Below are 22,925 nucleotides of genomic sequence, written 5' to 3'. Positions count from 1 at the left end.
AAATTACTGGAAAATTTTGACCTTCAAACTACCTTCAAAATTCCCGTATAACCATATTCAGTACAATATTCTCCCAAATTTAGCTTCCTACTTCCAAAATACGAAACTATAATAAAAAGAAAGAGTGAATCAGCGATAATAAAAACTCAAAGGACGTTACAAGTCTGCATGTTAGAATCCCTACCAAATTTATAAGGATATTCGACAGAAAGCAGCGAACTTAATAAAAGTGCAAAGTGCAGAAACCAAAAACGGCACCAAAATCATATTCGAAATTTACATTGAAAGGATTAACGAAATTTTTGATTATTCTATGTGGTCCACGCTGATTCAATCGATCGTTAAACTTTGGCACAAAAAGATCCACAGAAATCAAATGAACTGTGAATTCTCCCAGTGCCAAGATTCACTGGTCAATTTATTTAAATTTAGTCATTTAGGGATTTCAATTCAAAATCGACTAAGGTTAATCACACAATAACGTACCTGGAGGGAAGAAGTACTGGTGTTATCCAATTCCGGGCGTTGTCCAATCGATTTACCCTTCAAGGATGTCCTCGTATTTTAAGTATCACAGATATTCAATACTTTATTCAGTTTCACTTATTTTTTTCAAAACCAGATGTAAATTTCACTTTATATAAAAAAGGTTAGTAAAAGTAATTTTCTGAATAAAAAAGCCCAGTCGGCTTATGAGATCAGCCAGACAAAAAAAAATTGTTTCCGTACGCAATCTTACAAAAATCACTTTCAGATTGAGACTGGCTAGAAGTCAAGTGAGAAGGATTTCAGATTTCATTTGCCAAAGGACTAACTAACCATTTGGGTAACTACTACTATGATTTTACGACAGTTCTTGCCAGCTAGCCAATCGTTTCGTGTATGGCACTTGACTATAGACGATTTTACATTCAAATTCGAAAACTTTGCTAAAATACGACGAAAAAAAGTATGTTTGATATCCGTTACTAAGACGACACGCACCGTATCCTTGACTACAAACGACTAACTAAAAACTATTTGCTGGCTGTCGGGACCCGCGACCCGGGACTAGGGAGTCCCCCGCATCCGCTATAATATTTTATATAGTTTGAGCGCACGGAAGAGTGTGTATTAAATGAAGTGAACAGCAATTCGTATACACCTGTACGGGATGGCGCGGTGCCGGTTACATAGGGGGAAGGTTATTTGAAGGCAGCATGTTCTCTAGGAAATTTGGCCTGCGTACATGTTCCTTCGGACATCTTAAGGTGTATTTTAAAAAGGACGTTGCACGAATTAAGACCGGTTATTTCTTTCGTCTTATAATTACAAAAAGGAAAGGAAAAGGACACAGAGATGACAATTTTTCTTATCTAGTTTCTACTTCTATAATTAATATAATACTTCTATATATAATATAAATTTAGCTATTTTTTGTGAAAAGGGACTAAAAAACAAGCTACTAATAGTATTCGCCACCATCACTGTAGCATCCATCAGGACATGCGAAACATCTTTATTTCTCTATTGCTGGTAGTGGTGGGAGTGGTGCAGAAACACATTTGAATGCATGTCGCATTTTCTCTATTTTGCTTACAGCAGCAGCATTTTTTATCCTTTCCACAATCCCATTTCCAATTCTCTGTATCCCTTACCGACTCTAGAATGACACAATTAACGTCTTACAGCTATTCTTTTCAGATGATCATATTAACTTCATTCCAAAATGTTCATCCGATACCATATAACGGCCAGACCTTCGCCAACACTAATGAATAAATCAGATTTAAAACAAAAATGATAATTTAACCGTTTGATATGTTAACATTGCAATTCTATGTACATTTTCATGTTAGCGCACAATTAGATGCATTCTGTCTAAGCACATCGGCACAACCAGTATAGAAATATTTATCAAGATATGGTTGGCTTGGTACTTTTTACACTGTTGTATTTCGGATGCTCAATTGGGTATTCAAAGGACGAACAGTTGGTTCTTTGTTTCGGGCGATCGGTGAATCATTTCGGAATTCATTTCATTTCGAGGGGACAGTTATTGGACAGCAAATTGGACGGGTGTAGTGCTCAAATTTCATGTTACTTATCGCAGAATTGTACTTCATAATTTCATTTTAAATGACTTCAGTAAATAGTGAATACGAGTATTATTGAATTAAATTAGTTTCGAAATTTTGCTAGCTTCTCGGAAAATTATGAAAGGAGCTGAAGCACATTACCAGAAACCGGCAGCAATACTGCATAGGAAAAGAAGAGGCGGATCAAGTAGCAGGAATTAATATCGAAGTCATCATTACTAAAAAAATGTAATGAGAAAACGTAGACTTACTGGCTTACCATCGAGTTTTTAGGGAGGGCTTTTCTTTTAGGATAAATATATGGCATTTATTTAAATTATTTTTTTTCTTATTTGTTTATTATCATTTACTATATTATTGATTATATTAAGGGAAGAACTAGGATTTATTCCGAATTCAGGTTTGGATATTAGCATTAATGAAGGAGGAACATGGTCCCCGAAACAATTGTATGCTAAAGGAAAATAAAAAATTTACAGAATAGGGAGAAAACCTAATTCTTTTCTTAATATATATATAATCACTGTAAAAAATAAAAACGTGGACATAAATTTCAACTTTCTTAAATTTTAAATAAATTTCTTGTCTTATATTCCTTTTAAGATTTTCTGTAAAACAAAAATGAGCTCACTTTAGCTATTTCTCCACTGTGCTTAGCTATTTCTCCACTGTTGGTAACCGCTCCTTCCTCACCTTCCTGCTTCACCTAAAGTTTCCAGTAAATTTCTCCTCTCGTCCCCGAATATGGGACAGTGGAAGAATATGTGCTCCGGGTCCTCGGAGACTACCTCGCAGTTTAGACAATTGGGCGAATTGCCCAGTTTGAACCTGTAGAAGTACTGGCGATATCCCCCATGCCCGTCAGAAACTGGCTGAGATTATAATAATGTCGCCCCAGCCACTCGTTGATGGTAGCGATCAGCCTGTGTGTCCACTGATCCTTTCCCGAGTGATTCCAACGCTCCTGTCATCTATTTGCAGATCTCTCCCTTTCGACGTTCTTTGTCTGCGACAAGGAGAGGTTGACTTCAGATTGTGTATACTCGTCATCTCGTCTGCCAAGATGTCAATTGGTGCTTTGTGATGAGGACCGCTTCCGTTTTTTCCTCCGCAAATGCCAGTCTAGCGCTGTCTAACCAGACCTTAACAGCACTGATTGCTTCGTAAGAGTATAACTCAGTATCCTCTAGATGCTTTGCAACTACAATCAATGGTATATCATCGACTTAATCCACCACCGTGGCGTCCTTCGCAACCGGAAGGTTAAATACATCATTGTGCATGATGTTCCACAATAGTGGACCAAGTACGGGACTCTATGGGACACCCGCACCATCGTGGCCAGAATCTTTCGTACAAGGTTTCCCTTCGGTGAATTAAATGCATTCTTCACGTTCAGGGTCCACCACCACACATTATTTGCTGGTACTGCCCCTTCTGTGAATTGTTACGGCCAAGCCAGTAACCATTTTGATGGCATCAATTGTTGATCTGGCTTTACAGAACCCATACTGCCGGACTGAAGGGATACCCGGGCTCTCGACGATCAGGAGTAATCTATTGTAAATTACCCACTCCAACATTTTCCTCATAGTGTCTAGAATACATATGGGTTCACACCTCCAGGTGAACCATCCTCTTGTAGGTAGGTGCGGTTTATTGTCTGCCTGTCACACGTATTTTTCTCGGAAACGGTTACAGGGATTGACACCAAATTTGGTGAAAATATGGGAACTGTGAACGCTCACGCATATTGTGAGTTACATGGGTAAGGCAATAAGGTGGTGTAATTTTTTTCCATCAAATATAGTCATGTGGGGTATCAAAAGAAAGGTCTCGATTAGTACCGAAGCCGATGTTCGTTTGACATTGGGAAGGTGGGAAGTGCGCGGGGTCGGAAGTAATCATTGGTTTCACGGACCCATTCTCAGAAACTACCCAACCCAAAAATCTAAAAAAAAGTCAGAAGGCCGCCACTATATGGTACGTAGGCTTCGAAATACCCTCCATACCTATATCTTCTCAAATAAAGTTAAAACTAGTAAAATTTTTAGTATTTGACTGTGGTTCTGGTGGCGGTGGTCGATGGTGAATTTGGTCGAGAACTCCCAGCAACATCGGGCACGTATGCACAATGGTGTATCTCTGTATGGACTGAACTCGACTGTAAGAGAGTCCCTGGACATCTAGGGAAGCCGTGAGAAATTTCGATGCAATATATGTAGCTGACAATGTTATGGGAACTACAACCACTTTATCGAGAAGTCAAATTCGTTTGATTTCCCGAGCCAGTGGCCCATAGTTCACCATCTTCTCCACTTATTTCCGTTCAATGTTGCTATTATGGAGGATGGCAACATCACATATGCGAAACGACCTTTCTTGTCACCTAACAGTACTTCATTCTCGTTGGGCGATATATGGCGATCAGTTAGAACTTGCCGGTCCCAGTATATGCTGTGAGCAGAACTAGCCAGTACTTTTTGCGGCTCATACCGGTAAACCGGACAGGTTCTTGCGATCAGCCCATGCTTGCATGCAAAATTTTTATGAACCCTCCATGCAGCGTTATGCCTGTTCGTGTATTGCACCGACGCCATAACAGTACAGCCAGAAGTGACGTCTATAACGCCTTAAGGACTACACTGGTCCTTCTCCACCCGCTCTGACTTTGCTAGAAGATTGGGTGGGAACCACGCCATCCTGAATGACACACGTAAATCCCTCCGTATCATCGCAAAGCTCCCCGACACACAGCGATCTCTTCTACAAATACAGATTAACAAATGGCTGCCAAAGGCAATTCACGTTTATAACGTTTACCGTACCTTCATCTTCCATTTATCGATCCGCTCTTGGTCAGACTTCACCCCAATCAGAGGATTGAAAGATCGATCCTTCTAATTAAATTGAGTCAGCCCACAGTCTACATTCCAAGCAGCTGCATGCTGCTCGTCTGCTTTTTGCTGTAGAAATTAGCATGTAACGTGTGGCGGTGATGCTGTGCCGCCACGTCAACAATGCCCTTGCCTCCGATGTCACAAGGCATTTTCATCCGCTCTACGGTAGAGTTTGGATGATGCCTTCGGAATTTGGACATAGTAGTCTCTATCCACCCCTGGACATTTTCCAGATCAATGTTCGTCCACGGCAATGTTCCGAATGCATAAGCTAGTGAAGGGATAGCGAATACATTCACTGTGCTTATTGTATTATTTCCCAAAAGATGCAACGTGAGTACCAGCTTTATATGTAGCAAGAATTCGGACAGCAGAACATCCTTCAGATCACCAACTCGAACATGAGTTCCTTGCAGAATTCCTAGGTATTTGCAAAAATCTGTTTTGGCCATAGCTTGGATGTGGCGGTTACCAATGCCGTGTCCGGCATGTGGCTCGTGATGGCAATAACGACTCGACACTTATCCAATCTAAATTAAATCCGAATATTACTGCTAAACATGTCTACTATTCGCAACGGGCTTCTAAGGTAGTCATCAGTATAAACATACCACTTGATGTCATCTAAGTACATGTCAGCACGCACTTAGCACGTAGGCCATACTTTATTGCAAAACCGTATCCTTTAGCATTCAGTGAATGAAACGAGGTTCAGTGCCATACAAAGCAAAAGAGGACCCAACGAATACCCCTAGAAGATGCTCCTCTGTATACGAATGGGCTTTGAAGTGTTGGTACCCCCAAATAAATGGACTGATAAGGTAGTATGCCGCCTTTCCATTACTGTCGCCAAAAATTTTATTAGTTTAGGATCAAGCCTTGGCATAATCGATATAGCAACTAAAGAGATTTCTTTGGCCTCTAATTACCTGTACTATAACTATCGAGTCGATAAATTATACCGAGCATAGTGGGTACTTCAGTTAAGCAGTACTTATACAGGTACTCCGGTGCCCGGTGAATTTTCGTCATTTTTTTTTTCATTTAGCGATAGTCAACCTAAGATCGTTTTAACAATGTATTTCTGCGCTCATTAGCTAACCCTTACTCTCCGTTTTTTGAAGCTGTCCAAAAACTATTAACTGCTATCTTCAATGTTGAAATATTATTCAACCAGTTTCTATGCCATCGTTCGAAAGGGGCAATGCCTGGTGAATACAGCGGCATGCCGTGAGGTATAAAATGCATTGAGTTGGAGTAATCCATTAGTCCAATGAGCAATAGGAAAACAATAAGGGGTGCATATGTATATCAAAGAAAGCCTTTTCAGGTGAGTGAGACTGAGAGAGCGGAGGCACACAGAAGGTAAGTAAGTTTCTAAAGAAGAGCGATGGAGTGAATTTTCGATGTATCCATTCAGGAGTGAAACAGTCACAATTACGGAAGGGAGCAAATCAAGGAGCATTATTCAAGAATATTTCTAGCGGGGTAATTAAAAGGTATTAAATAGTACCGAGTCGAGATGAAATAAGAATAGAATACGAACTCAAGCACTGAAAGCTAGTAAGCCAACGTACTTTGATTGCAGAGAAACAATTTAGGAGATGCGAAACAGAACCAAATAGTATAAGGACATCAACACACATCAAACACAAGCAAGTGACGAATAATTATTCATAAAAATAGGAGCAAGGTTTTAACCAAAAGAGAACATAACAACATCAAACAAAAAACAATGCCAAATTGTCTGACAAGCTGATATCAGGCAGAGTTGTGGGGAACACAAAACAAGGGAAAGCTGTAAAGGAAGTATGCAGATAGAGTAAGCTGGTAGCCGCCAAACGAAAGGGTCGGAAAGCATTTGGTTTTTCATCCCTAGACATACGACAACATAATGTAATCTGAGACATGAGAGCACAATTTTTAACGAATCTTTTCACACAATAACTGTCCTGCGTCTCAGTCGATTTTCTCGGATGTCCGCTACACTTCTTCCTTGCAACGGAGCTCGTGTTGCAGAATCAGACTGTAAGATACAGAGTTACCCAGCAACTACTCTCTGACTAGAGCTTTTTCTACCACTTTAAGGATAAAGGACTGCAGCTTCTCTGGCAATTATTTTTTAACAACACAATAAATCAACAAAAAACTAAGAAAATTACTTTGAGCAATTCATTGAACACCGTAACCTTGTAGGATGTGGTCAGCATAGAGCTCGTCCGTGATTATTACCCTGATTTGACTGTGGTACTCATACACAGCTGAGTCGGCGATACAAAGCCCTCTGTCACCAGTGATACTATATTTAAGATTCTTCAATAATTCATCTAAAATTTTCATAAGTTTCTTAGTGATTTAGCACATTCATCCCAGAATGTAAATATTTTTTGCTGATTCAATATCTTTTTGAATATGTATTGGGGCTTATTGTCATGTAGAACATGGAAAACTATTATAGACGATGATGATGATGAACACGATGATGGTTTTCATGGTCTACTGGCATTACCTACCTTTGCCTTTACTTGTCAACGGTAGCGTTGTTTTGTATACACCGCCGTGCCGGGTTACAACAAATATGCGTACACTAACATTACAATATCCTTTTCACCCATCTCCATTTTTTCCGAATTTCCCCCGCTATATAAATGCGGGTATATCGAATAATGTATGAATTTTGGAATATAATTTATCACTTGCAGTCTAGCACTTTTCGGCTTTGACGTCAACAATTACTGGTCATATTACCTGGTGGTGATTCATGGACACAATTCAAGATTCATATCGTAGCACAAATTGTAATTGAAGTTTAATTGCCTTGGAAAATATTTACGAAAACTGTATTGGGCTACGGTTTTCGCAAACAAATTTGTCATTGTTTGTCATTGTACCAATGAAAATGGTTAACATTTCATTTGGAATAGCAAATTACATCGTAAAGGTACATATAAGACGAGAATAAACGGCTTGAAAATGTCCCCTAATTGTTGGTTCCTATCTTATGTGCTTTAACTCCTGGCACTGATTGCTGAGATCCTTTCGAGTCGTCGACTGAGCTGAAGAGTGACTTTTTTTACCAATCTTGTCTAGAAAAGAATTCCGCTGCATAGTGAAAGCAGCGAACAAAGTCCACCCTCACAAATATATTACCCATTAATTACCATATACCACCACAAACAGGTGAAGTAAGGGGACTTCCAAACGTTAGATATAAACCAGCTTAGGACTAACACCTGCGTATACGTTGAGTGGCCTTACATTTGGAATCACTTTCCCAATTACAATGCTTTCGAAACGGATATGTTATATTAATCGATTAGGATTCATACAAAAGCATGTATATTTATAGAATGAGATTCCCTTGAGAACAGGGACTTTGAACCATCCCCCATCAGTCTGGCTGCATTTGTTAATGCTCTTTTAACTCATAACCCATAAGCGGTTTAGGTTTCAAACGTGTCATTTGGGTGATGAAGGTTTTTTAATGAAGATTCATGTCTGCCACTAGTTCCACCCTGTAACAAAAACCAAGGTCAGAAACAAACTATAACGAGTCCATCTAGCTCCAACTTATTGTAAAATTCCTTGTATTTACCCTGTTAATGGACATAAATTTCCATGAATATCCGATGCAGCACCCCAGTTAGAAGTGAATAAAATATTGGTATGATTTTTATGAATATATCATTTTTACAATTATAGGAAGAATTCGAAATGATACTGTTTTCTCCAACCCCTTTATCAGCTATTTCTACTTCAGAGGTGAGAAGAAGTGATAGGCCACCAAAAATAATATTTCCAAGAAATAATACCCTGAGGTCAGCGACAAATCTGCGGTTTTTTCAAGGTATTTCCGCCTACTCCATGAAAAATGTACTGTAACTTCAATTGATGTAACATGTCAAAAATGTTTATTTCGTCCTACTTTGAAAATTTCCCCTATCATGAGAAAGTTTTCCCATTGTATATCGGCGTGTGACTTTTTCTATTCAAGGCAGTACCTCAACAAATTTTCCTTTATCACGATTCACCCACTTCCCTGTATGCTAAACTGCTTAACCCACCCCCCTTGCTAGAAAAAATCAATCAGCTCCATAAAAATATTATATTCACTATGGAGACTGAACAAATGAGAGAAATACCATTTCTGGACATCAAAATAATTAAAAATGGGGAAGACTTCGAGTTCGACATATTCAGAAAGTCCATAACCACCCAACGAGCATAAATTCGCGGTCTTCCACAGCATGGTACATAGAATGATAAATATCCCTCTAACCAGATCGAGATATATCAAGGAACTGACTTATATAAAAGACACCGCGAAAAAGAACGGGTACAGCATCGACATTATAGACACTATAATAAGGGAAAAACACGCTGTAAATAACAGGAAACAATTGACGTCGTTGCCAGGCATCAATGAAAAGAAAACAGTAAGATCGAACGTTACATAACCTCGTTGTGGCCTAGGATTAGTAATGTGCTTAAATGATTCAAAATAGAGGCTGTCCCAACAAGCAGACATAAAATCACATGCCCGAAATGCACCAGAATATATATAGGGCATACTAAGCAATTGATAAAAACACGATTCGAAAAACATATCAAAGAAGCGGAACTAGCAGAACTAGCGACAAAAATTGTTCATCTAGCTTATTCCAAGTAATTAGGGTAAGTTATTAAGGGGGGATTACAATTTCAGAAAAATTAATTAAATATTAGTTATCCCCTTAATTGGTCCAATAGGTTGGGGTATATAAGGCTATAGAGTTAAGTGGAATAAATTATTGCAAAGCCAGCACTGAAGAAGCACATATGTTGTGTCCGAAACACCTGTCTGCTATCTTCAAATAAATAAAATCTATAGTTAAACTGGAAATACTTTTAGGAGGCGTAGTATACCACCCTCTCGGACACCATTTCGACGTCAGGTAGCCGATAGTAATTTGTCACTACCCCAAAAGTATCCTAAACATGAATATGAGTTAACTTACGGATTCTGACTCTTCCAAGGCTAAGATGTTAACCTTAAATCTACCCGCGACTATGAGCAACCTTTTCTTCTGCCTCTACCAATAAAAGCGAAAGAAAGGAGAGCTGATGATGTGAACGCTTCTGGTGAAATGCCAAAATTTCTTAGGAATGCGAATATGGGCTTTGCTGCATCACCAGGTGTGGTATTATCCAGAGATAGGAAGCAAAAAAGCGTAACTCTCGGCGGAAGGTGGAAACAAGTTAGTAAACTCGTGAGGCCCTTTCTGGATGCAATAAAGTCTTCAATTAGCAGCGTAGTATAATCGATGTGGGTCGCGATGTTTCTAGAGAAAAGGTTTAAGGAATTAAAACGTAACAGGATACAGTATACACCCGTGCACAGGAGAAGAGAACAAGTTGCTCCCGAAATATCGATATATGCTGAATAAAATAGTCACTACACTGCACTACGGTGTTACATTTTAATTCCTTATACACTTATAAAGGTTAGGCAAATTAACTTTCAGCGTGCCCAGCCCCTGTCTTTCTGCTCACAAAGTTGAAGGACTACAAAAGCTAAGATTGAAATTATACCACCTGGGAGAGCAGATGGCAGAGGTGAAGGAGAGAAAATCATCAAAACTTTTCAACACGAAAATGTCGCATAAGAAACTGGAATACTACGAAAGCGGTGGTTACCAGTAGAAAAACAGGAACTGCCATGCTATTCTGTGACCATTCCTAACCAACTGGCATGGATGGCATTTATCGGCCAATGCTGAAATAGAGTATAGAGTACCGAAAGCGACTTCAAGAAACTATTTTCCTGGCATGTCTTGCTCTGGGCTATGTGCTTACCTAAGGCATGGACTTTCAGGAAATCCAAATAAAATCACGATCCTATAATTTACTATGAAGGAAGGAAAGAAAAGAAGGAAACTGAACCATCTTTGCCTTCCAGAGACGATGGATATAACCCTTCAACTCACCCAAAAAGTGAAATATCTGGAAGTCATTCTAGATAAAGAGCTCCTCTGGATAAACATGTAAAGGAAAAGATGATATATATGCATATGGGGTTTATAGACGTATTCTTGCCTCACCAAAAAGATTTAGGCTTCTTGTAGTAATGTGGATATACATTGCTATCATTAAGCCCATATTCGCCTAAAAGTGGTTGGTCAAAAGTATTTTCACTGTATAGAACTGCATGGCTGGGTATTACCAACACCATTAGCTCGACATCCGGCGCAGCTGTGATTGCACTACTCAGTTTACAACCCATGGATATATATATAAGCACACTGCAATGAGAGTAGCTCATAGAGAAGGGGCACCAAGAATTAAAAGAGTTATTGGGAGAAACGGATCCAATGTAGAAATCATTTGAATTCTATATCTAAATTCAATTCATAGCAACTACTCTGGATACCTGGCTATTTTGGCGTATACGGAAATGAAATCTCGGATGCTTTAGCAAAAGAGGGTTCAATTTCTCTCTTGCCGGAATTGGAACCAGTAAAAAAAATAACAAGAACACTGTCTAATCCTGGTATCAAGCGGGGAGCAACCTTCTCATAAGGACAAGTGGCAGGACTAGTGTCCTGATAGCTGAGTGGTTTGAGCACAAGACTGTCGTACGGAAGGTCGCGGTTCTAATCTCAGTGGTGGCAGTGGTATTTGTATCGTGATTTAACGTCGAATACCAGTCGACTCAGCTGTGAATAAGTACCTGAGTCAAATCGAGGTAATAATCTTGGGCGAGCGCAATGCTGACCACATTGCCTCCTACATTATACTGTAGTGTACCGAGTGCTCTAACACACTTCAAGGCCCTGATCCAATACGATTGTTGTTAAAACTAAGTTATTATTAAAACTAAGTTAACATGCTGCAAAGTTTATCGTGAAGAAAAGCAACATTCTGACCAACTACACATAATTTACATGTTCAGAATAGGAATTCAGATTTTTTGTGCTGATGTCCTTCGGCTGCAATGTGTGATATCGCATCCATCTAATCCAATTACCGGTGAAACAACTTAAATCCCAAGGAATGCCGCCTATAAATGAACACCTACAGCTCTGCTGTGAAACCTTATTTTCAATATCTTCGTGTTGCTCCCGAGGAGCTCATACGAGCTGAACATGAAAAAGAAAGAGTGAAAGCCTAGTCTTCGGCACCTCAATGATAATAATAATCGTTAGCGCAGATATGGGCTTTGAAGCTCGGTACCCATTAACATCTATTCGACATATAGTGGCGATACAAATGCTATTTCAACAGCAACCTTCCGCTGCGACAACCTAACGATCTAATCCAAAGCCATCTAGACCTTCGCCGTGGGTTCCGTGGGGATTCATAAGTTTCATCCCTAGTTCCGCCCTTTCTTCCCACAATCCTAAGCGTAGCAAATGCAGTACCTTGACTAAAGCCTTACTACAAAGGGTAGACCTAAGGCCCAGTTATGTGAGCTTGGAGTATACATCTACATAAGTGATTTAATGGCACGCATTTTAGACCAAACATATAATCTAATAGTCTATGAAGGAAAATTCCAAACTGAAAATTTCTGAACTTTCGAGTGTATACTTTCGAGTGGGTCCAAGAAAGAATACTTTCAAATCATAGAACAGTGCCCTCGTTATTCTTCACTGTTTCACTTCGTCGAGTCCTAGTGCGCTTAGTTTTATTATACAAACAACCAATTCTCCAGGTTCAGGTTTCCCGGATTTTATTGCGGCGATGATCTCCATCATTCCATTTCCAGGCTTATAAACTTTAGGCAGACAATTCATCATCGTAAAGATTAGGTTGGTGATTCTTACCACCGACAAATTTGTTTTGATACCTTCGCAAGGCTTGATTGTTTTTCTATTCGACTTATCGTCTCCAATTATGGGTCCAAACTCATCTTGTGCAATTTTTAGCTGTTAAACTTATTCATGGAGACATTGCACTCGGCATTCTGGTAATTACTTATGATGCCCTAGTGAAAGAAATACTCAGTATCTAAGTAGAGTGATCACAGGAATAAAAATGTAGCAGAAACTATAACTATACGGCACCCAGACCCCCATTTCAACTGGCGTTATCTCGGCGAAGGCAAAGCTGGTCCTTTTAAAAACAAAACCTCAGATTACTGATGCAAAATGTGAACCTAGGCTGAAATTTCCTACATATTCAATTGGGGACTAATCCTTAACATGGTACTGTAACGCGGTCCTCAATAGAGCAGCTAAAGTAACCCCCTTCTGCTAGCGGGGCTGACACCAGGCAATCAGCACCATATACTAAATCCGAAATCCCTCAAGCATTTGCCGCTGAACATACAGCCGACTCCAGACTATACAAAGCTTTTGGACAAACCATCTTCAAACAAGCAACAATCCTAAGATTGTCTCTGGATTTTTAGCAATCACAACTCGTCAATGCAATCAATAGCAAAGAGTGTTAGAGAATACACACCACCGCACGAGTGTAACTTAATTCCAAACTAACCTGGATATATTAGATTCAGAAATAATATCTGAAATCTTAAAAATTATTCTGGTCCTGTAAGATTCCAATAGGTAACATCCTGGAGCCGGATGGATCCTTATTAAAGTTCATTTTAATGTATACTTGCATGACACTAAATTTTCCTTACATCAGAAAGATATTAGTCCAAATCCAAAGATTTGGGTTGCCAATGCGTTACGCCCTAAATCACTTGGGGATAGATGAAACAGAAAGCAGCTTCGTACTTCGTACTCGTGGGGAAGGTGATAGACTTATCCCCTTCATCATCAGTACAAAGCTACTACCTACTAGCTTTGTACTACTGTTGAAAACCAAAAATTGTAGTTTGGAGAAAGTTACCCCTTGTCTATTAACTTTAACGTTCAAATGCCCAATAACATAAGTGTCAACACGCTTATCAACGGATATATTACGGGATGCCATAGAAACAAAAGAAATAGCACTATGTGCGTTTTTGGATATCGAAGGAGCAAAGAAATGGGAAACGCCCTGGATGGGCAGAATGTTAGAGAGCAGGCAAATAGAATTATCGGTGGGAATAAAATCCTATTGTCATAAATATTACTCAAGGTTGTCCACAGAGCGGGGTACTAACACCGCTTATGTGGAGTATGGTAGTGGATGCTACAAGCTAACAAATACTGGAGCATAGGGCCAGAGTTAAGCTGACGACCTTGTTTTAATCGTAGATGCAAATATGAGGATACACTGTGTTAGAATCCAAACTGAACTAAAGGTTGATAATGCCTGGTGCAGGAAGGCGGAGCTGCGCATCAACCCAGATAAAGCCACCATTGTACAACAGGCAGGGAGTTACACAAACCCCAAAGACTGGTTTACGTGTGTATCAATAGGGCATCCCTTAAGATACTTCTGGGATTCAATCCTCTCCATCTGCTCTCTAAATCGAAGGAAGATTGACATTCTTTCTAGGCGATGCGCCGAATTATGATACCAAGCGATAAAATGACAACGAGGTTTAATTTCGATAAGAAGTTTGAAACGCGTTGGAACAACAGAGCAACCTGGGAAAACGTGGCCCTGAAATACGGTTTAAACGAGCAACTGATTAGTTGGTATGCTGACGGATGCCAGGTGGGGGGTGCCGCAGTCATTGGTCCCAGGAAACTGTAGTTGGAACCAATGGGTAAGCACACTACCATATTCCAGGCCAAATACACTCGGCTCGCATAATAAGATCTGAATCCTCTGGGCTCCAAGCGATGCTGGGAGGGGGATGCACCTGGGAGAATACTTAATAATACTATATGCCAAGTTGAAATACTTGCTTGACATATTATAGTTAATTGGTACACTATAACCAGTAAAAGAAGCACAATAGTTTTTTAAGGACGCAGGGCAACTTCCCTTAACAAAATAACTAAGCTAACCATAAACAAAGATTAGGTACCATCGATTCTTGAGACTGCCACTAATCGTACCGTTATGCATTTGTTTGGAGATTAATTAGCAATTATCGGGTGTCCTTGGATCTTATGATGTCAAAATTCATTTTTGAGTTGGGCATAAGAAAAAATTCATGCTCAAATGGTCAGAGGTTCTTTGGGATTACAAATATAGCAATTTTCATTGAAAGGTCTGTAAAAATCAAAAGTCAGGGAAACGCAAATTTAGAACTGGAGCAGCTCTTCCGAAAAACAGGAATCATATTTCACCTCAACGCAAGGATTCAAACAGCCGAATGGAGAAACTTAGTGCTCTGTAGACATGTTAAAATCTTTACTTTGGAACTTAAAGCACCTAGCTCGGTATTTTTATTTACACTTGAAAGGGTTCCCGTTAAGGCTTTAAGGAGTTCCTAGTAAGGCTAGTAAGGTTCCTGGCAAGCGTTTTAACGGGGCATAACTAATTCCATTCTAAAATTTATTGGTTAATTGTCCAACTTAATTTCTTGTAGTAGACATTGATGTGAAAAAGGGAAGATATTGAAAAAATTCGTAGCCATCACCTCACGGGAACAATGAAGCTATATTGACGAATTAAGGTCATTGACTTTTTGACTATTTCTATACATTTCCTTTCCTATCTCAACCGTTCCTGGGACCATTTTTTATGGAAAATCCACATCAATTGACAATCAAAATTTAAACCTTTCCATGCTCGATTATTCCTCAATAAATATCGAACATACGATTTAGTGCTTTTCTATGAAACTGATATTAGCCTTCGTGCAACATGGAGTTATCATTTTGTACCCAAGCCTCCTGTGTGACAAACGACTACATTTGATGAAACATAAAAACTGAAGCGAATGAGTTCATATTTTTCTTCAATATTAATAAATTTATTCATTTTTTCTATTCGCCAATGATGACATCATGAAAAACAGGGCCACCACCCACAGTTAAAAATATCCTGTTGGTTCCATGCTACGCTATTATTATGTTGATTTTGTAGTAAGACTGGCACCAACGGTGGTCGTGTTGATACTGCAAAATCATGATAAGAACGCGGGCATTTAAGGTAGAAAATACATTAAAAAATTGTGACTTGCCTTTTCCACCCTCTCTTATTAGGTGCACGAAGTAAACTCGCCCAATTCCACCTCACCCTCAATTTGCTGTCATTAGCACTACAACCACTTTGGCTGAGTTGAATTCGCTGCAGGAAAGGGAGATACACTGAGGGATATCGCACGAAAAGAAGTAGAACTTGCTTAACGATGTAGTCCGTCCAATGGGGAAAGTGTTGTATCCAATTCGTATTCCATTCTATTCAATTATCTTATAGAGGCAACCACAACAGAGCAACAGAAATTATATTAAAACACTTATAAAGTTATTTCGATTGATTTTGAATGGTTCTGCCTCCCAAGTCCAATTTCAGTCTCAGCAAGACCAACTTTTCAATCCTAATCCAAACAATTCATTATCCTTACGCCATATTCCTATGAATTATGGAAAACTTGGATTATTACTTAAAGCCAGCTTGCCTAGAATGAACATTATGGGGCTGAACTTCGCAACGTGTTTCCACAATGTCTCAAGTTTATTGGAATTGCTTTCGGACAATGTATGCAAGGGTACATATGCCGCGTATACATCCATCGTACATTCATGCATGTTACTTTCGAGGAACGCTGGCCTCGAATTGGGGTTGTTAGATCGAAATATAGTGGAAACATTTTCTTCGCCTTACACGCGTCTTACATTTACCATACCCCCATTCTCGCTACAGACATTATAAAGCTTGGCACGAAAAGGTAAAAAAACATTCAAATCAGGTAACAACTCCAGCCAAACCACCAAGATTTTTCTAGTGAATATGTAATATAATAACAGTACACAAGGATTTATGTAGGAATCGTTCTCAAACAGCAAGTTGAGCTCATAGTTTCCATTATATAACGAGGAAGTCGTGGTGGGTCCTATGTACGTCTGCATATTCATAGCCTAGCCTGAGACTGTGGGGTAGTTTCTAGAGCTACCCACCTACGTGCATACATACATTTTATATATTCATACCGAAATAGTTTGATGGAAATACCCTTTAGTGAGCACCGCTCCAACGATGATACACATGCAATAGCACAATTTTCCTATCAAATATTTGATTGTAAAAGTTTCCTGCAATTTTCATGGTAATTATTCGAGTTAAAATTGGGGCGGAGAATTGATAGTTTAAACGTTCAACAATTTAAAATATATTATGCTATTGCACAACGTAAGTTTCATCGGAATTTTATAGTTGTACAGATACAAGTATAAATTTAGTCGCACTAACCCAAAAAAGAAAAATATTTATGTGTACATTGCAATGTTAAATCTAAAATCGAAAGCCTTGGGTTTCCACCCAAGTTGAAATTAATTCAGGGTTATTGGCAAATGAACAGAAACTTGATCATGTTGCAATTTAACCCTGGTAATTGCCTGGAGGGTACACGAAATTTTCCCTATATTGCAAAACTACCTTTATCGACCCGAGCGACAGGGCAGAAAGTTCTTCTGAAAAACCAGATGTCATGCGGATCCCGCATCGTTCATCTGCATGTCTATTTTTTTTTTCTAACATAGATATTGTTCTTATAGAGTTTTTGGAATCATCCTCATTCCTTACGGACTAGGTGTCCCGCTCACCCCATCTTTATATAGGCTCTGGAGTCGTCCATTCACCTGTAAGGGGCCAAAACTCCTTCAGATGATCCTTCCCTCGAACGCGACTAAGAGTTCGGTGTTTTTCTCACAAGAACCCAGGTCTCGAAGGAATACATGAAGACTGGTAGGATCATTGTCTTGCACAGTAAGCGCTTTGCCCTATGGTGAAACGTTTCGAGCGTTCAGTGGTTCGTCGCAAGCGCAGAGTGTATAACCGTCCATTTATATCTCCAAAGTGAGTAACAGCGGGTTTCCTTTTTTAGTTGACTATGGAACCTATTTCGAGCCACCGTTTTATTACATGGCCACTATAACTTATTATATAGGGACGACCCACAATTTTTTTAGAATACTTTTTAAAAATGGCCTCGTGACTTCCCCTCTCGCACCCCCTCCCATTATAAACAATTTCAAAACTTAATCTTGCTTCGAAAACAATAAACAGGACCTTTCATGTGGTATCACACATGACTATATTCGATGAAAATAAATTACACTGCCGTTTTGCATATTTGGGAACTAAACGTAACATAATGTTATTCACTTCACGCATGGAGGTTTATATTCCAATCTTTCCCCCGGATTTCGGACAGACATGTGGGCAGATAGATAGAAAGATAGCAACCAAAATCTGATCTCCCAAATTGCCTAATTTGCAAAGATCTTAACCTCCTCCAAGCGCCGACTCGCGGTAGACAGTTTGATGTTAACGAAGCATCCAAGGAGGTGCAAGAATAGAAAACTTTCCAGGAAGAATTGAATGACAATCCACACTAGGAGCAATTCATTTCATTAACGCCTCAATTGGAAGTATTCTGCGCGTAGAAAGTCACCGTAAAACAGGATTTATCAACCTCGATGGTAGTATCCGCAATATAAAGTAATTTGATAAAGGACTCAGAGGGAAAAGCTCCCTTAAACCAGTGCCAACTCCTCTATTACCAAACGCTATCTCTACCTCCTCGTGGAGATCTTTGAAAACTTTCTTTCACAGAAAACTATGGACGGTGAAAGATGATAGCGAGTCTTTCATGCCTAAAAGCAAGCAAAACTGTTTCAACTGATCATCAAGTTTGGTGGTTAGTCTCAATCTGACGACCCAACTCCAAAAACTTACCTATCACAAAGCCACAAAAGGACCCTCGGACCCGACAAAGAAATAGAGCAAACGAGTAGCGCATTTTCTCATGGAAAGTGTTTTCCCCTGCCCTCCCCTACACCGGGCAAGGGCTGCTCAACAGTTAACCGATACTATCTGCGAATGTAGGGCTGATATATATATTTCTGTGTTATAAGTAATATGCTAAACTGCTAAGACGAAATAGTTATTGTACCCAGTTAGTACGAAAAGAGATCCACATACATCTCCGAACGAGACCACTTGCAATCATATTGACCACCCCGCCATTTCTCAGTTTTGATTAATAAATCCATCATCATCATCTTATTGACATTGACATTCGAGCTCGCAGCACGAATACAACTTCTACTCAAATTCTTAAGACAATCATGTAAGAATAACTATTAAAGCAACCCAGAATGAGCTCCTCCTACTAGGGGAAAATGGATGCCTTCCATAACCTCAGCTATCAAATACCCTTAACACATCCTTACGAATGAATCCCTGGTCCGCCTGAATGTTATTCCAAAGAATTGGTCTTGCCAACTGAAAAGGACGAACAAATGCTACCACCACCAATTATGAAAGAACATTACATGCAATTTATCGATGGAATTACGACCGTATTTGTTAAATACGGAGACGATAACACATCAAACAATCAAGTTAAGATCAAGGTTTGGAACAGGGATCACCTTCTGATGTTTGAAAAAAAAAGTGATCCATTCTCATTCCAATATATATAAGAAAAGAGGTGTAACTCAGTGCAGCAATTAGAGAGGTATCACATTGCTATATATGTACATACCATGCGCCAGAATATCATTGGCCTCCACCAAACAGGTTTAACTCCAGAAAAATTAGCAGCAGATCAGATTTTCTCTTTGCGCAAGTCGATGAAAACTCTATTGGAATATGGGCATTGGTTGGACCATTTTTTAATGACTTTAAAGCCACCTATGATAGCCAAGATAAAATGTTACACGGTCATGAGAGAGTTCGGTATTCAGCCAAACTAGTAAAGCGAACTAGGCTGACCCTGATCAATGTACACCGCCAGATGAAAGCAGCACGATTACTTTGGAGATCTTTCACTATTATTAACTGACTAAGGCAAGAGGACGCTCTATCATGAAGGGGATATTGCCAGATGCTCCTCAAGTCCACTTAACTATTATGATTAAACTGTCTTCATTCAGATAGAGCTGACTGCGAGAGAGATCTAAAGCTGCACGTTAACGAAGGCACGCCGAAGTACATGGCAACAACATCCACACCAAAATCAAAAAGCACATCTAACAGTACTGGTCAATCGAAAAATTGAGGTAGGAGATCAAAACTTTTAAATCTGGATTTTAGGCTTTCATGGCGGTAATTCGTCAGTTTTGGGTATGTTTCCGATTCTCAGTCACGTAATTTGCTTTATTTTCAAGGTTTTTTTTCAATGATCCTATGATGTTTTCGGGGCTAATGTGAGGTAGTTTTTGACACTTCAACGGTCCTGTCGGAGAAAATTTGACCTTGACTTTGTGAAGCAATTGTGTTTTACATCGCTTTCGTGCTCCTTAAGCCGTTGTTGTATCGTCTTACCGGTCTTCCCTATGTACACTCTTCCGCTGAAGCAAAGAGTATTGTATACCCCTGATGTGTAAAGAGGCGTTCTTTTGTCCTTCGCCGTTTTTTTATATTTGCCCTATTTTGGTCGGCAAGATGGTGTGGATTTTGTGTTTCCTGAGGATTTTTCCGATTTGCTCCGTCGTGCCTTTTATGTAAGGTAACGCCGCGGCTACTGTCGGTTCGGATTCGCTCTGTGAGCCCGTGTTCTCTTTGGTGGGCTTTATGGGCTCTTTGTTTGTTAATTTGCCTAGAGGTATATCCGTTAAGGATGGGAGCTTCCGAGGTATGGAATGTTCGATATATTTTTGATGACTTCCATGGTTTCCAAGCGACAATCCAATTGAATCAGGGCATTTAAGCGTGCTAGAGCACTTCATTCACAACCGTAACGGTACACTACAAGACTATGGCACCCTATAGGAGGCAATGTGATCAGTATTCCGCGTACCTGTAATGATTACTCTGATTTGACTCAGGTACTCAGTCACAGCTGAGTCGACATCGAGTCACGATGCAAATCTTTCTGCCGCCAGTGAAATTTGAAATTTTTGTGCATCGCGATCTTATAGCAGCTCCCCAATTGGCTTTCATGAAATTTATTCTACAATCGAACAAGTGTAAAGGATCAGGAATCTGATTGAAATTGCAATAGAAGAAAAACAAGTGTGTTCGAAAATATTATCGCTCATTTTATTTAGAGTATGATAGAATCTGCTTAAGCACTTACGAATACAGATGGTTAGTGATTTCATCGAAGATCATGCAATTAAACCTATCTTGAACTCAGGTTTTCATAAAAATAATGAAATCCAAAAATTGACAGATATCACAAGCCTGTCTAAACTGAAGAGTCAAGCCGATTTAGTTACTCTCATAAAGGACAAGCTGCCAAAGGACTTATTAGGAACAACCATTTCCACAGTAAAGCCAACTAATGGGCTGGGGTTAGCCACATATTTTTTCCCTTGGAAACGTGTAGCCAATCTATGAAAAAGAAACTGCTGGATGTGGAAAATGTCAGTCGTAGTGTAGTGAGAGATGGTTTTAGTGGGTAAAAATCACACATCCTCAAGGCATGTTAACCTTTATAAGTTGTCAACTTTTTTTAAACAAAACAATAACCTACCTTGGGAGAAGAGCGAACGAATGTGGTTGTCTGGTACTGTTGCTCCTACATACTACATTTATATGTATTCACAAACACGACATGACTACGAATTGTATACCATATATTCAAGGTAAAACCGGTCTGGTTCAGGCCTAAACCATGGAAAGCAGAAATGATTTTCCCGAAGACGAACCAACCAACAACATCAAACCGCACTGGTCAAACAGAAAGAATAAGGATAGGAGAATACAACTTTGAGACCGTTGACAATTTCTCCTATCTAGGGTCGAAAATCACAACCGAAAACAGCTACGATGATGAAATCCGCGCATGGTTGTTGTCAGCCAACAGAACCTATTTCAGCTTACAAAAACTGTTCCACTCGAAACGTCTCATTATTGGGTCAAAGCTCTTACAATGATCTTGCCATTCCTCATGTATTCCTCGGAGACTCTTGGCCGCGTTCGAGAGAAGAATCCTCCGAAGAATTTTTGGCCCCCTACATGAGGATGGACGATTCCGTAGCCTACACAATGACGAAATCTATGAGGGATACCATGACCGTCCGGTTGTGGATAAACCCTGCCTAAGATAGAGCGATGGCGTAGGCCAGGACGCCAGACAGCTTTTAGGGATATCGAATTGGTGGACCTCGGCGCAAAACCGAGATGTCTGGAGTTCCTTATTAGGGCAGGCCTAGACCGGATACCGGTTGTTGCGCCGTTGATGGTGATGATGATGATTTGAAATAATTAAGACTTTTCGCTAGTATTATTTATTGTCCGGATAGCTCAGTGGTTAGAGCACAAGGCTGTCATACGGAAGGTCGCGGTTCAAATCTCACTGGTGGCAGTGGAATTTGCATCGTGATTTGACGTCGGATACCAGTCGACTCAGCTGTGAATGAGTACCTGAGTCAAATCAGGGTAATAATCTCGGGCGAGCGCAATGCTGACCACATTGCCTCCTACAGTCTACTGTAGTGTACCGTTACGGTCTTGAATGAAGTGCTCTAACACACTTCAAGGCCCTGATCCAATATGGATTGTTGCGCCAACGATTATTATTATTATTATTATTATTATTATTTATTAACCTTGCAAATAGTGATATTTCGGGAACCACTTGCTTCAAGTCTGCTCTGAACTGTTAGCAAAAGGCAAAAGCATTACTTGAACATCTCAAATAATTTAATCGCTAGAAACATTTTGATTCTCCCCTTTAAATTGTGAGAGTCGTGACACTGCAAATACGACGTGGCAGATCCTGCCTCAAATGGAGCGATTACGTGGGTCAAGACGCCAGACAATTTTGAGAGATATCAAATTGGTTGACCTCGGCACATGGATTTCCCTACGGAACTAGACCTAGATCAGATGCCGGTTGCTTCACTGTTGATGATGATGATATTTTGTTGACCCCATTACAATTGTTTCTCAGAGGTCTATAGTGTTCGGCTACTATAACGACACATTGATTGATAGCTTG

At 39.7% G+C, this 22,925-nt stretch overlaps 1 protein-coding gene across 3 annotated transcripts in view; it reads right to left on the bottom strand.

Annotated features, from left to right (window-relative positions):
- LOC119648691 overlaps positions 1–22,925 on the bottom strand; it is an 81,871-nt gene that overhangs the window by 49,021 nt on the left and 9,925 nt on the right. Inside the window, exons 1-2 of one of the 3 annotated variants that reach the window (XM_038050492.1) lie at positions 985–1,002; positions 487–634 (exon numbers count right to left, since the gene is read on the bottom strand). The exons of 1 other annotated variant lie outside the window; for it this stretch is intronic. The gene's annotated coding sequence lies outside the window, so the exon portion shown is untranslated. Of the gene's footprint in view, positions 1–486; positions 735–909; positions 959–984; positions 1,003–22,925 lie in introns of those variants that run through there. One more of the 3 variants, XM_038050491.1, reaches the window with a different exon arrangement.

Source organism: Hermetia illucens, chromosome 2 (genome assembly GCF_905115235.1).
Source record: "Hermetia illucens chromosome 2, iHerIll2.2.curated.20191125, whole genome shotgun sequence".
In the NCBI taxonomy this organism is placed as follows: domain Eukaryota; kingdom Metazoa; phylum Arthropoda; class Insecta; order Diptera; family Stratiomyidae; genus Hermetia; species Hermetia illucens.
Note: the sequence above shows the minus strand (reverse complement) of the source record. Positions and strands in the feature narration are given on the sequence as shown.